Raw genomic sequence first — 11,789 nt, forward strand, 5'->3', positions numbered from 1 at the left:
TTATAGTATATCTATTATCATGTAGTTGATGCATCTGCACGTCGCGGTCGTGGCTATACACGTGGAATCTCTCTTGAAAAAAATAGAAGGCATGGTAAACTGAAGATCACAATTCCTGATAATTCCACTAGAGGAGTGGATGATAGTGCAGCAGCGCTTTCCTCCTATATTGGCACATTAGTTCGAGCTTATGCTCCATTTTATGTGCGCTCATGGCGAGATGTTCCGAATGAGATTAAGGAGCACATTCGAAGTCGTGTGCTGGTGAGTTTACTTTTCAGTACATTTTTTTCACCTAGATTAATATATTATATTTTTTACCTGATTCCCTTATTAGGATGAATTCGACCTCGACTTTGGCCGTAGCGAGGATTTGAGAACCGTGAATGAGTTGATGGCTACACTATTCCGACGTCACAAAGGACGATGTCATGACCACTTCAAGAAGTTTGAGACGTTGGAAGAGGCTGCGCAGTCTCCTTTTCAGCAGATGAAGTTAGATGATTGGAGAAAGTATTGTGATCTTTTCGCATCTCCAGATTATCAGATATTTTACATTTATCTCTTTTAATTATTTACATTCATATTCGTTTTATATATTATATGTATACATATTACAATTAACATTTTTAATATATTTTGTAGCACTTGAGTTCTACAAATGCACAGAATAGATCCGTTATGACTGTCCACCATCGTGCCGGTTCAAGGTCATTCCATCGTCTTGCTGAAAAAATGGTAATTAAAAAATTATAGAATTCATTTATTTTCCTGATATTATTTCTGATAAGTACTAATATTATCTTTTTAAAATTGCTAATATTCTCGCTTTGTTAGAAACGTGATGATCCTGAAAACTTTTCCCTCATTCATGTCTATGCTGCTGCTCACACTAAGGAGCATAGTGAGTGGATGGATCCTGTCGCTGCAGATAATTATGTAAGCAGTGTTAATTTTGTTAAATAATTATTTATATAATATTTTAATAGTTTATTTCTTATTTCTATTTCTTTTAATACGTTACTAATTATTTACGATCATTACCTTTTAAATTGCAGAGCAAAATGTTGGAGATGCAGTCGGCTTCTGAGGAATCATCTCCTAGTGACATAGACATATTCACGCAAGTGCTCGGGCCGTAGTCTAGTATGGCAAGAGGTTTGTGACGATCTATCAAGCATAAATGTTCATCCTCCTCAACCTCATCGGCTTCACAAATTAATAATCTTACGGCAGATTTAGAAGCTGCACGGCGTGAGAATGAGTATATGAGGTCCAGACAACAAGAGTTAGAGTCTCTCTTAGAACGACAGTCTCATTTAGAGACGCGTTTGCAGGACCAACAGAGAGACCAGGAGGAAAGAATACGCAATGAAGTGCAAGAGCAAGTGCAACGGGAGATGATGGTGCAAATGGAACGTGTTATGTCGTTGCAACAGAATCCCCGTGGGCGAGGGAAAAAGAAGAAATAACTTTTATCAATATTTCTGACTAGTTTTAATATCTAATTTTGTATTTTTATAAGACATTGTTACTTCTTAATTGGGTATGTAATATGATACTATTGGTATTATGTTTTTAAATTTTATGAAATTAGTATTTCTGATCTGTACGTTCGAATGTAAATAAAAATCGTTCGAACGTTGGTTCACACTGTAACAAACGTTCGAACATAAATACAATTGAATCGTACGAACGTTAAACTATACGTTCGAACGTACTCACGCTAAAACGAACAAACCGTTCGAACGATAAAGCGACTAACGTTCGAACAGAAAACTTGCATTCGAACGCTCCTTCGTTTACATTCGAGTATACGTCCGAACATTAAACGCGCTACGTTTGAACATTTACGTTTACGTTCGAACAAATATTCGAACGTTTAATGTAATTAACGTTCGGACGCATTAACATTCGAACGTACATTTTATACGTTCGAACACGATATCCAACGAACGTCAATTTCTCTCATTCGAACGCCAATCGGTCGGGTATAACGTCCGAACGTTTGATTTTACGTCCGAACGTGATTTTCTGTGATAGTTCATAACCGTCACCAAAAAATGAACGTTCGAACGTTGTACCGAATGGAACACTTCCAACCGTCACTAAAAATATTTTTTGTGACGGTTGTACAGTAAACCGTCACCAAATATTTTCTGTGACGCACTTTAGGTGACGGTCATGGTGACGGTTTCAAACCGTCACCAAAAATTTTTAGTGACGGTTTGCCATTTTTTTGTGACAGTTTTTTCTGTCACAAAATACACATTCTGTTGTAGTGACTACACTCTTAAATGTCATAAACGAGAGTATGTTAATATATTGAATATATTTTTAAATTTTAATTTTATAATAAATCAAATGTCAACACGTAGTAGTGCCACGTCCAGGGGACCATCAGGACAATAAACTTCAGATAGCTCAATCGGAAAATTCTTTTTATAATTATATTTTAAATACGAAATGTTTTTATAAAATAATTTATAAAAATATCATAATTTATTAATATCTTTAATTTTAAAATATGATTGCCAAAAGTTATGCTTCGAGATATTTTGATAGAAAGTGAAGTTTAATGAAGAGTTAATCAAAAGCAGGTAATTATGGTTTGAAATATTTTTGTCCACCCCAAAAACGTGATCGTGTGCCAATTGAGTTTTCGGTGCGCCTGAATATTGCACTTACAAAAGGATGTAAATTGAGTTTTGCAGGTTACAAGCTAGCGTTTTAACGCACCAAACGTATTAAGCTGGCATGACTTTTTTTATTAAAAAAAAATAAAAAATAAAAATTTTAAGAGAAGAAGAAAGTTCTTTATTTCACAAAAATAATTTCTATTTTTAATTCATACTATTTTATTAAATAGATATCTTACATGCCAGCATTAGTAGTGAGTTTGATTCGCAAACTAAACTTGCAAAGACTTTTCCTAGTAAGTTTGGTAAGAGCTTCTTCTATATATAGAGAGAGTGCACCCTATTAGTCGCATCACAAAACAAGTACTCGGCCTTCTTCTGCAACTTCAAGGCCTTTGCATTCTCTTGCTTGTTTTGTTCAATTCCTTTTGCCTAACCTTTCAGGCCAGCTCTTCGTTTCCTTCCTCTTCGTACCTTGTTAATTTTTCTTCTTTTCCTTCCTCTTCCTTATACCTTGTTAATTTCCGGCAACTTGTTCACAGGTAACCCCATCTCTCTCTCTCTCTCTCTCTCTCTCTCTCTCTCTAATATCTTGATATTGTTGCTCTAATGGTGGTTAAAACTAACTACGTATATAGACACACCCGAGCCATTCTTTCAGAGTACGTATAACAATTTAGGCTGCGTGCTAGCAGTTTGATCTAAGTGATAATTATCAGGAGGAAGAATGTGGAGGCTGAAGATAGCAGGAGGTGGGAATGACCCATACATCTACAGCACAAACAACTTTGTGGGAAGGCAGATATGGGAGTTTGATCCAGAGGTTGGTACCCAGGAAGAGCGAGATGAGGTCGAAGAGGCTCGCCAAAATTTCTACAAGAATCGATATCAGGTCAAGCCTAGCGGCGATCTTCTCTGGCGAATGCAGGTACGTACACTAATATTCTTCATCTTCATCTTTCACACTCTAAAAGTTCATATAGCGTTAAAGATAGCGATCATGATGGAGGAGACCACTTTAGGGGTGATTAGAAACCTCAAATGAAAAAAGCAGAAACGTGATTTGAGCGACTTGACTTGGGTGGGCCATGAAGTGATCATGGCATCATTTGCAGATGTTGTTTTGGCCATTTGGTTTATAAGGAAATCGTGAAGGTCTATTTGTTTGTTTTAGTAGTTGATGATATTTGTCTGACTTGAATTGTGGGCACAAAGTGTGACATAGTCCTTTTTCTTTGTGAAAACGACTGCAGTTTCTCAGAGAGAGAAACTTCCAACAAACAATCCCCAAGAAAAGGTAGAGGATGGAGAGGAAATCACATATGAAAAGGCCACAACCGCATTGAGGAGGGCTGTCCATTTCTACTCGGCGTTGCAGGCCAGTGATGGCCATTGGCCTGCTGAAAATGCCGGCCCATTGTTTTTTCTTCCCCCTTGGTGAGTCAGACACTCATCTCCATTGTCATGACTCTTTTTTATTTATTTATCACTGTGATCATCACTTTATGAAGCAGACACTCTTATCTGTTTAGAGGTTGAAAATGATTTGTATAGATTTACGGGGCGCACATTCATTTTGTAAAAAAGTAAAAATCTATTATAAAAAATATCATAAAAATAGGCATAGGCTTGTATCTAGGCAGTACTTTTTTACAAATTATGTGAGTGTACAAACAATATTTTACTGATATGATATTGTCTAATACGTACCACTGGAAAATGGTATTAGGCATATCTGCTAATGTTGTGTTGTTTTCAATCCAAAAAACTGCAGGTAATGTGTATGTACATTACAGGGCATCTTAATACAGTGTTCCGTGCTGAGCATCAGAAGGAAATCCTTCGATACATATACTGTCATCAGGTATATATATACATATTCTATGAAGCTTTACATATTAGGATTAGCTGTTTCTACAGAAGTTTCTTTTTTTTCTCTACCTATTTTGTACCTTCTTTTCTGTTTCGAAATTCAAATTAAGTCTGATGCAAATATATGTATAATGTAGAATGAAGATGGTGGATGGGGACTCCACATAGAAGGCAACAGTACCATGTTTTGCACCACCCTCAGCTACATTTGTATGCGTATACTCGGGGAAGGACCCGAGGGTGGTCAGGACAATGCTTGTGCAAGAGCCCGAAAGTGGATCCTTGATCATGGTGGTGTTACTCACATTCCTTCTTGGGGAAAGACATGGCTTTCGGTATGCATCTCCCCCTTTAGATATATATCGACCACAGGTCCAGTACACATGTTGCTTATTTTCATTATCATTCCATGTATGTAGATACTTGGTGTGTTCGAGTGGATCGGAAGCAACCCAATGCCGCCGGAGTTTTGGATCCTTCCTTCATTTCTTCCGATGCACCCAGGTTTGTACATGATGTCTGGTTACTGCTTCATTAAACATCCTCAAACTTCATTTCTTTCTGAAGCATCTGTTGCTACAGAAGATGTTTTATTTTCTTCTCTTCACAATATATAAAACTTGCCTTATCCATTAACATTTCTGTTTTACTCCTAAATGCAGCAAAAATGTGGTGCTACTGCCGAATGGTGTACATGCCCATGTCATATCTATATGGGATACGGTTCGTAGGGCCAACCACACCTCTCATTCTTCAATTGAGGGAGGAGCTTTACAATGAGCCTTACAATGAGATTAACTGGAGGAGTGTGCGTCATCTATGTGCGAAGGTGTTTTACCTTTATGGAAAATTATTAAGTACTCCAGGTGTGATACTCTATGTGATATGGATAAGGGTTGGTGATGTATCAGATCTCACATTATTTGGAAATGAAAAATTCTTATTCTTTATAAGATTATATCATTGACTAATCTTTTTGAAATATAAATTATGTAGTTTGAACCTTCCATTAAGACGTTACACTGGGATTATGGATGATGTGTTACTCTCTTCCATTCAAAGGATGACATGCCAATTAAAACTGCTTATATAAGTACTACTTTTAATGACATGTCATTTTGTGATAGGTTGACAGTACCACGTGTCCATACTCCAAGATTACATAATAATTACTGTACCTTCATTGCTCCTCACGATTAATACTTGGTCATTGCTAAGAACTAGTCAATCGACTATCGAATGTGCGAAAAGAAGTAGAAGTTTCTCGGGTCTTTAAAATTCCATATTGCACAACATTTATTCACGTGACTTTTCAAATTATTTTAAACTTAAATGATTAAATTTATGGTCATTCAACATAAAAATTAGATGACATACCACAAAAGTAATACTATTCATCCAGTTCCAGCTTGGAAACTCGGGTTTCAAAACCGGGTCGGAACTCAGACTGGGTTAACCTGAGTCAAACCCAGGCTAGAATCCAGATTGAAATCGAGTTTGCTCGGGTTCCAGGTTGCATCCGGTTTTTTTCTTTCTATTTTTTTTTTTAAATCAAAGTCTACATGCTATAAATATTTTTTCATGAAAAAAATGTTTATGCAGCATTCAAACTCTATTTATTTAATTTTTTAAATCAAAACATTCCAACCGAAAAAAAAATAAATAAATAAAATTGAGTACTGGCTCGAATTTATTTTTAGTCGAAATCCGGGTTCAGACCGGCCAGAAAAAAACTTAACCCAAATGAACAAGCCTACTCAAGAGGAGCTGAGCTCTTGTTTCGAAAGTTTTATGAGATACTTTTGAAAATACTTACGAACACATTCTTTATTCAAAAATATATTATTACAGGAGGATATCTACTATCCCCATCCTTGGGTACAAGATCTGCTTTGGGATAGTCTATACCTGTTCACTGAGCCCCTTCTCACTCGTTGGCCACTTAACAAGCTGGTTAGAGACAGGGCTCTTCAAGTAACAATGAAGCACATTCATTATGAAGATGAGAACAGTCGATACATTACCATTGGATGTGTGCAGAAGGTAATGTGATTATACAATCAAGAACAAACAATGGAGAGCATCTATCTATTTAGGCTATACATATGACAGTACTCCTGATGCAATTTACACTCAACAGGTTTTATGTATGCTTGCTTGTTGGGCTGAAGATCCAAATGGGGATTATTTCAAGAAGCATCTTGCCAGGATCCCAGATTACATATGGGTTGCTGAAGATGGAATCAAGATGCAGGTTACTGCAAATTTCCTTAACTAAATCTCTTTCCAGAGTTAGTTGTATAAATATATGCATTGCTGATTTTGATATCTGCTGTTTGTATGCAGAGTTTTGGTAGTCAAGCGTGGGATACTAGTTTTGCCATTCAAGCTCTGCTTGCAAGTAATCTTACTGATGAAATTGGACCAACACTTGCCAGAGGGCATGACTTCATAAAGAAATCTCAGGTTTTACCTTCTATTCTGAAAGCATATCTCCACCATAATAGTCAAATATACAATTTTCTTTTAAAAAGAATAAATACTAATTATTACATTTCCACTTAAAATTGTAAAGGTCAAAGACAATCCTTCTGGAGACTTCAAAGGCATGTTTCGCCACATTTCTAAAGGATCATGGACTTTCTCTGATCAAGATCATGGATGGCAAGTTTCTGATTGCACTTCCGAAGGTTTGAAGGTAACTGACTAACTTTGTTCAAATGTTCATATAAAGTCGAGTGTTGCATTTAGTCTGTTCCTCATGAAATTCTCTTCTGCATCACAGTGCTGCCTTCTTTTCTCAATGATGCCACCAGAAATTGTTGGGGAGAAAATGGAACCTGAGCGATTATATGATGCAGTAAATGTTATACTCTCTCTGCAGGTGAGGATTAACATCAACTTATTTAAAGCATTTTTCTCAGGTATTTCGCTGTGTTCTTATCAATAGCTCTATTCTATTAAATGCAGAGTAAAAATGGGGGTTTACCTGCTTGGGAGCCAGCTGGAGCCCAAGAGTGGTTGGAAGTAAGTATCTCAAAATATACCTGGAAATATTCCTCTCGAAAAACATCAGAACTTATCTAGAACTTATTAATTTCTGCTTTTTCCTCAGCTGCTTAATCCCACAGAATTCATGGCCGACATTGTCATTGAACATGTGCATGTTGAGTGCACTTCCGCAGCAATCCAGGCTTTAGTTTTGTTTACGAAGTTGTACCCTGAACACAGGAAGAAAGAGATTTTTAATTCCATTAAAAATGCTGCTCGGTTCCTTGAAGACATACAAATGCCCGATGGTTCTTGGTATGCTCCTAAGACTGGTTCATTAGATATGTTTCAAACGTTTATCTGTTCTTATGTACATCTTTTAGAGAGATCAATGACATGATTTTAAGCATTTCCTAGGTATGGAGATTGGGGAGTTTGCTTTACATATGGTTCATGGTTTGCACTTGGAGGGTTGGCTGCGGCAGGCAAGACTTTTAACTACTGTCCAGCTATGCGCAAAGGCGTTGATTTTCTACTCAAAGCACAGAGAGATGATGGCGGTTGGGGAGAGAGCTATCTATCATGCCCACACAAGGTAAAATTTTCAACACTTCTTGATCTAATCTTTTTAAAATTCCCATGCTGGATAGATTTATTTGAACAATACTAAAAGATAAACTCCTGTTCTTGATTTCGTAGGAATATGTTCCCCTAGAAGGAAACCGATCAAATTTGGTACATACTGCATGGGCCATGATGGGTCTTATTCATGCTGGACAGGTTAGTTTATGGTTAACAAATTTAGCGTTATACCTCTCATATGATGTTACACATGACTTTCTGACATACTGTGATCTTAAATTTATGTTTGCATTAGGCTGAGAGAGACCCAACACCCCTTCACCGCGCAGCAAAGCTGATAATCAATTCTCAAATGGAAGATGGCGATTTTCCTCAACAGGTATCTCTCTTTGGTATTGCTTCAAATAATCCTTTTCCTTTTTGTTTTTCCTGAACACATAGGTTCAAATAAGAAAAGGAAGAAGTAAAAAATACTTTTAAATAAAAATGATAATATACATGAAAATGGAATTCCTTTTTGCACTACAAAACATAGTTTAGCAAGATAAACTTTACATTCCGCATGCACAACTAGGTTACACAACTGTGTAAAACTTTGAATTATAGTTCAGAAAGGAAAAGGGAGGAAGGCAATCACTGGATTGAAAAAAGATAATTAAATATAGATTATCCTTGGATCCCAAGTTCTAAGCTTTCCTACCATTTATTACCCTTTTATGCAGGAAATCACTGGATGTTTCAAGAGTAACTGTATGCTACACTATGCAACATACAGAAACATCTTCCCATTGTGGGCTCTTGCAGAATACCGCAAGCATGTTAAGGCAAGAGGATATGGATTTGATATTAGTAAGCTAACAGATTCGACGTTGATGGCACTAGACGACCTTGAAAAGGCATAACAGAGCAGATATGGCAAGAAAAGGTGAAGATCTTGGGATTTGGGGCGATATTATGTACACTTCAATATTTTAGTCATAACTTTGGTTACTAGTATTGGAATTGCGTGTATGACGCATTCTAATTTTTTTCCTTATTTGGGTGATCGTCCAGATTTCTTTAGCTATTTAAGCCCAGCTTGTGGGCTTCAAAAAGGGACTTTTGGACTTTTATCAGTAAACCCTAATCTACGAGTTTATCTCAATGTTTTCTCTCTGTTTGCATCGTTCTCAATCTCAATCCCTAGTTTACGTTGCTTAGCTAGTTGCTAGAATAATCCCTATTTTGTCTGGCGTTAGTTAGCATAAGAGCTTTTAGCATTTTCCTGATGTGATTTATCATCATTTCATGGCTAGTGGTAGAGGTCATGGCTGGCGTGGGCCGGTTCCTAAAGAGGAAGGCCCTCACCACAATTGTAACGTATAGGAAGCAATGATTGCAGATTTCCAAAGGCAGATAGCAGAAGAGGCAGATAGCAGAATTAACCCAACGTTTAGAGGTGCAAAACCTGGAGGGTCATATGTATAATCATGACTTTGACTCCAATTTCGAGAACCTATATCACAATCATGCTTTGTTTCGAGAGTATCGTGGTAGGGATGAGTGAGGAGGAGATCGAGGCTTCATAGTTAATCTGTAACGCCCCAAACCCGGGTGGCTTGGAGAATTTCTACTTGTCACTCATAAACATATCTCCCAACACATCCAAAGAATAAACTCCAAAAAACTTCATAAATGAAATCAATCTCAAATCTTCTCAATAATCTCATTACAAACTCCACACAATCTTTAATGCAATAATAATAAATCAAAGGGGTCCATAACCTCCTGATAGTCATAACAAACCAACTAAATATTCCATAAATCTTACTAAACTCAAGACATAAATAAAACTCAAAGATATTAAAACTAAGAACACCAAAAGTCCTTCTTCTACCAACATCTCCTCAGCTTAGACACAAACAGCATTCTAATCCAGGTCCTCATTTGGACTCACCACATCATTTGAAAAATATTATAATGATAGGGGGTGAGTTATCAATAACTCAGTAAGCAGAAATCATATGCTAGCGTGCAAACATGAGCATTTATCAAGGAGAGTATGCAGAACAAAATATTTTCAAAATGACAGAGCGATGGTTTTAAAACAAGTAAAACCCATGGTACTTTGGCATAACATAAACTGAGTATCATCGTCAAATCAAAACAGAGCATCAAACAGAGCAGAGACCATGTTTCACCCTCGTGGTAGGGTTGTGCTAACCCCGGTGGCCAAACCAGGCAGAGACAGAGGTGAAATCTTTCTTTTATTCTTCTCGGAGCCCCGAGTGTGCACACAGGAAAGACCACCATAAAACCACTTTGTTTCCAAAGTGGGTGCACTTAGAGACAGAGAAGTTGGTACCAACCCAAACAGAGCAGAGCATAACAGAGCAGAGCAGAGCAAAGCAGAGACAGAGTCAGATACGAAAACCAGTACACCATGCCAAAGGTTTTCAGATGTTATAACAAAATAATACAGAGTACCAAAACAGAATCAGACAGTTACACACGCTGAACACAAAAGCTAGAACATCTTTATAAAAAAATGCACAACTTTTCATATTCTCAATATCGCTCTTTTTCCAGATTTCAGAAACCACATGACAGAATTTAGCTCATGTCTACACAATGCATGCCAAAACATATTTTTTTCCTTTTTCACACAGATTTCATGAATAATGCAGATAAGTGACCGAGGTTGATCTTTATTTTCACAAGTTCCCAACATAACACAAAATATGCAAGTTTTTCATAAAATCAGCCTCAGTCTTATTAACTTGTATAAAACCTAGCATAGGAACCCCACTTACCTGACTCCTGCAGCGTATTATCTATAACTTGAATACGATCTCTATCCGTCTCACCACCAGTTGAAAATGGAGGGGATGCGAAATGATGCCCGTGTGTTGCAGATGGAAACCGAAATGCAAAAAATGGAGAGAAAACAGAGTGTAACAGACGGCGACACTCGGGAAACCAGAGGCAACGCAGCAACAGAAATCCACGTGAGGAGGTCTAGGGCAAGGGATTCGGAAACTCAAACTAAAGCCAACAACAAGAAATAAAGATGAAACCGAAAGGAAAAGAGAGACATGCGCGAGAGAGATGCGGGAGAAACTGAAACTGAAACAGAAAAATGCAGAAAGAAACGGAAGTGGAAGAAGAAAACACTCACCTCAAAAATGACGTCGTTCGGGATTCTCACTAAACACGAAAATGGCTGGGCCATTTTCACGCACCGATCCGGGCCACTTTGATGAAGAGGCAGGGCCTTACATCCTCCTCCCCTTACAAGAATTCCGTCCTCGGAATTCGTTACAAGCTATAATAATTTATTTCGAACAAGTGAGGATACTTTACTCGCATCTCTTCCTCGAATTCCCAAGATGCTTCATTGATAGCATGATTATTCCACAATACTTTAACCAAAGAAATAGTTCGATTCCGCAACACTTGCTCTTTCCTGTCCAGAATCCGCAATGGTTCCTCGGTGTAGGTCATGTCCTCTTGAATATGCAAGGGTTCATGATCTATGATGTGAGTGGGTTCATGGATATACTTTCTCAACATGGACACATGGAACACATTATGCACTCCCGAGAACGCCGGTGGTAGAGCCACCCTGTACGCCACTGGTCCAAACCGATCAAGAATCTCAAACGGCCCAATGTATCTAGCACTCAACTTACCTTTCTTTCCGAATCTCATAACTCCTTTCATTGG

At 37.6% G+C, this 11,789-nt stretch overlaps 1 pseudogene; it reads left to right on the forward strand.

The window, feature by feature from the left end:
* Positions 1-2,960: 2,960 nt before the first annotated feature.
* On the forward strand, positions 2,961-9,228 carry LOC121241108 (annotated as a pseudogene).
* Positions 9,229-11,789: the final 2,561 nt, after the last annotated feature.

This window comes from Juglans microcarpa x Juglans regia, chromosome 1D, assembly GCF_004785595.1.
Source record: "Juglans microcarpa x Juglans regia isolate MS1-56 chromosome 1D, Jm3101_v1.0, whole genome shotgun sequence".
In the NCBI taxonomy this organism is placed as follows: Eukaryota; Viridiplantae; Streptophyta; class Magnoliopsida; order Fagales; family Juglandaceae; genus Juglans; species Juglans microcarpa x Juglans regia.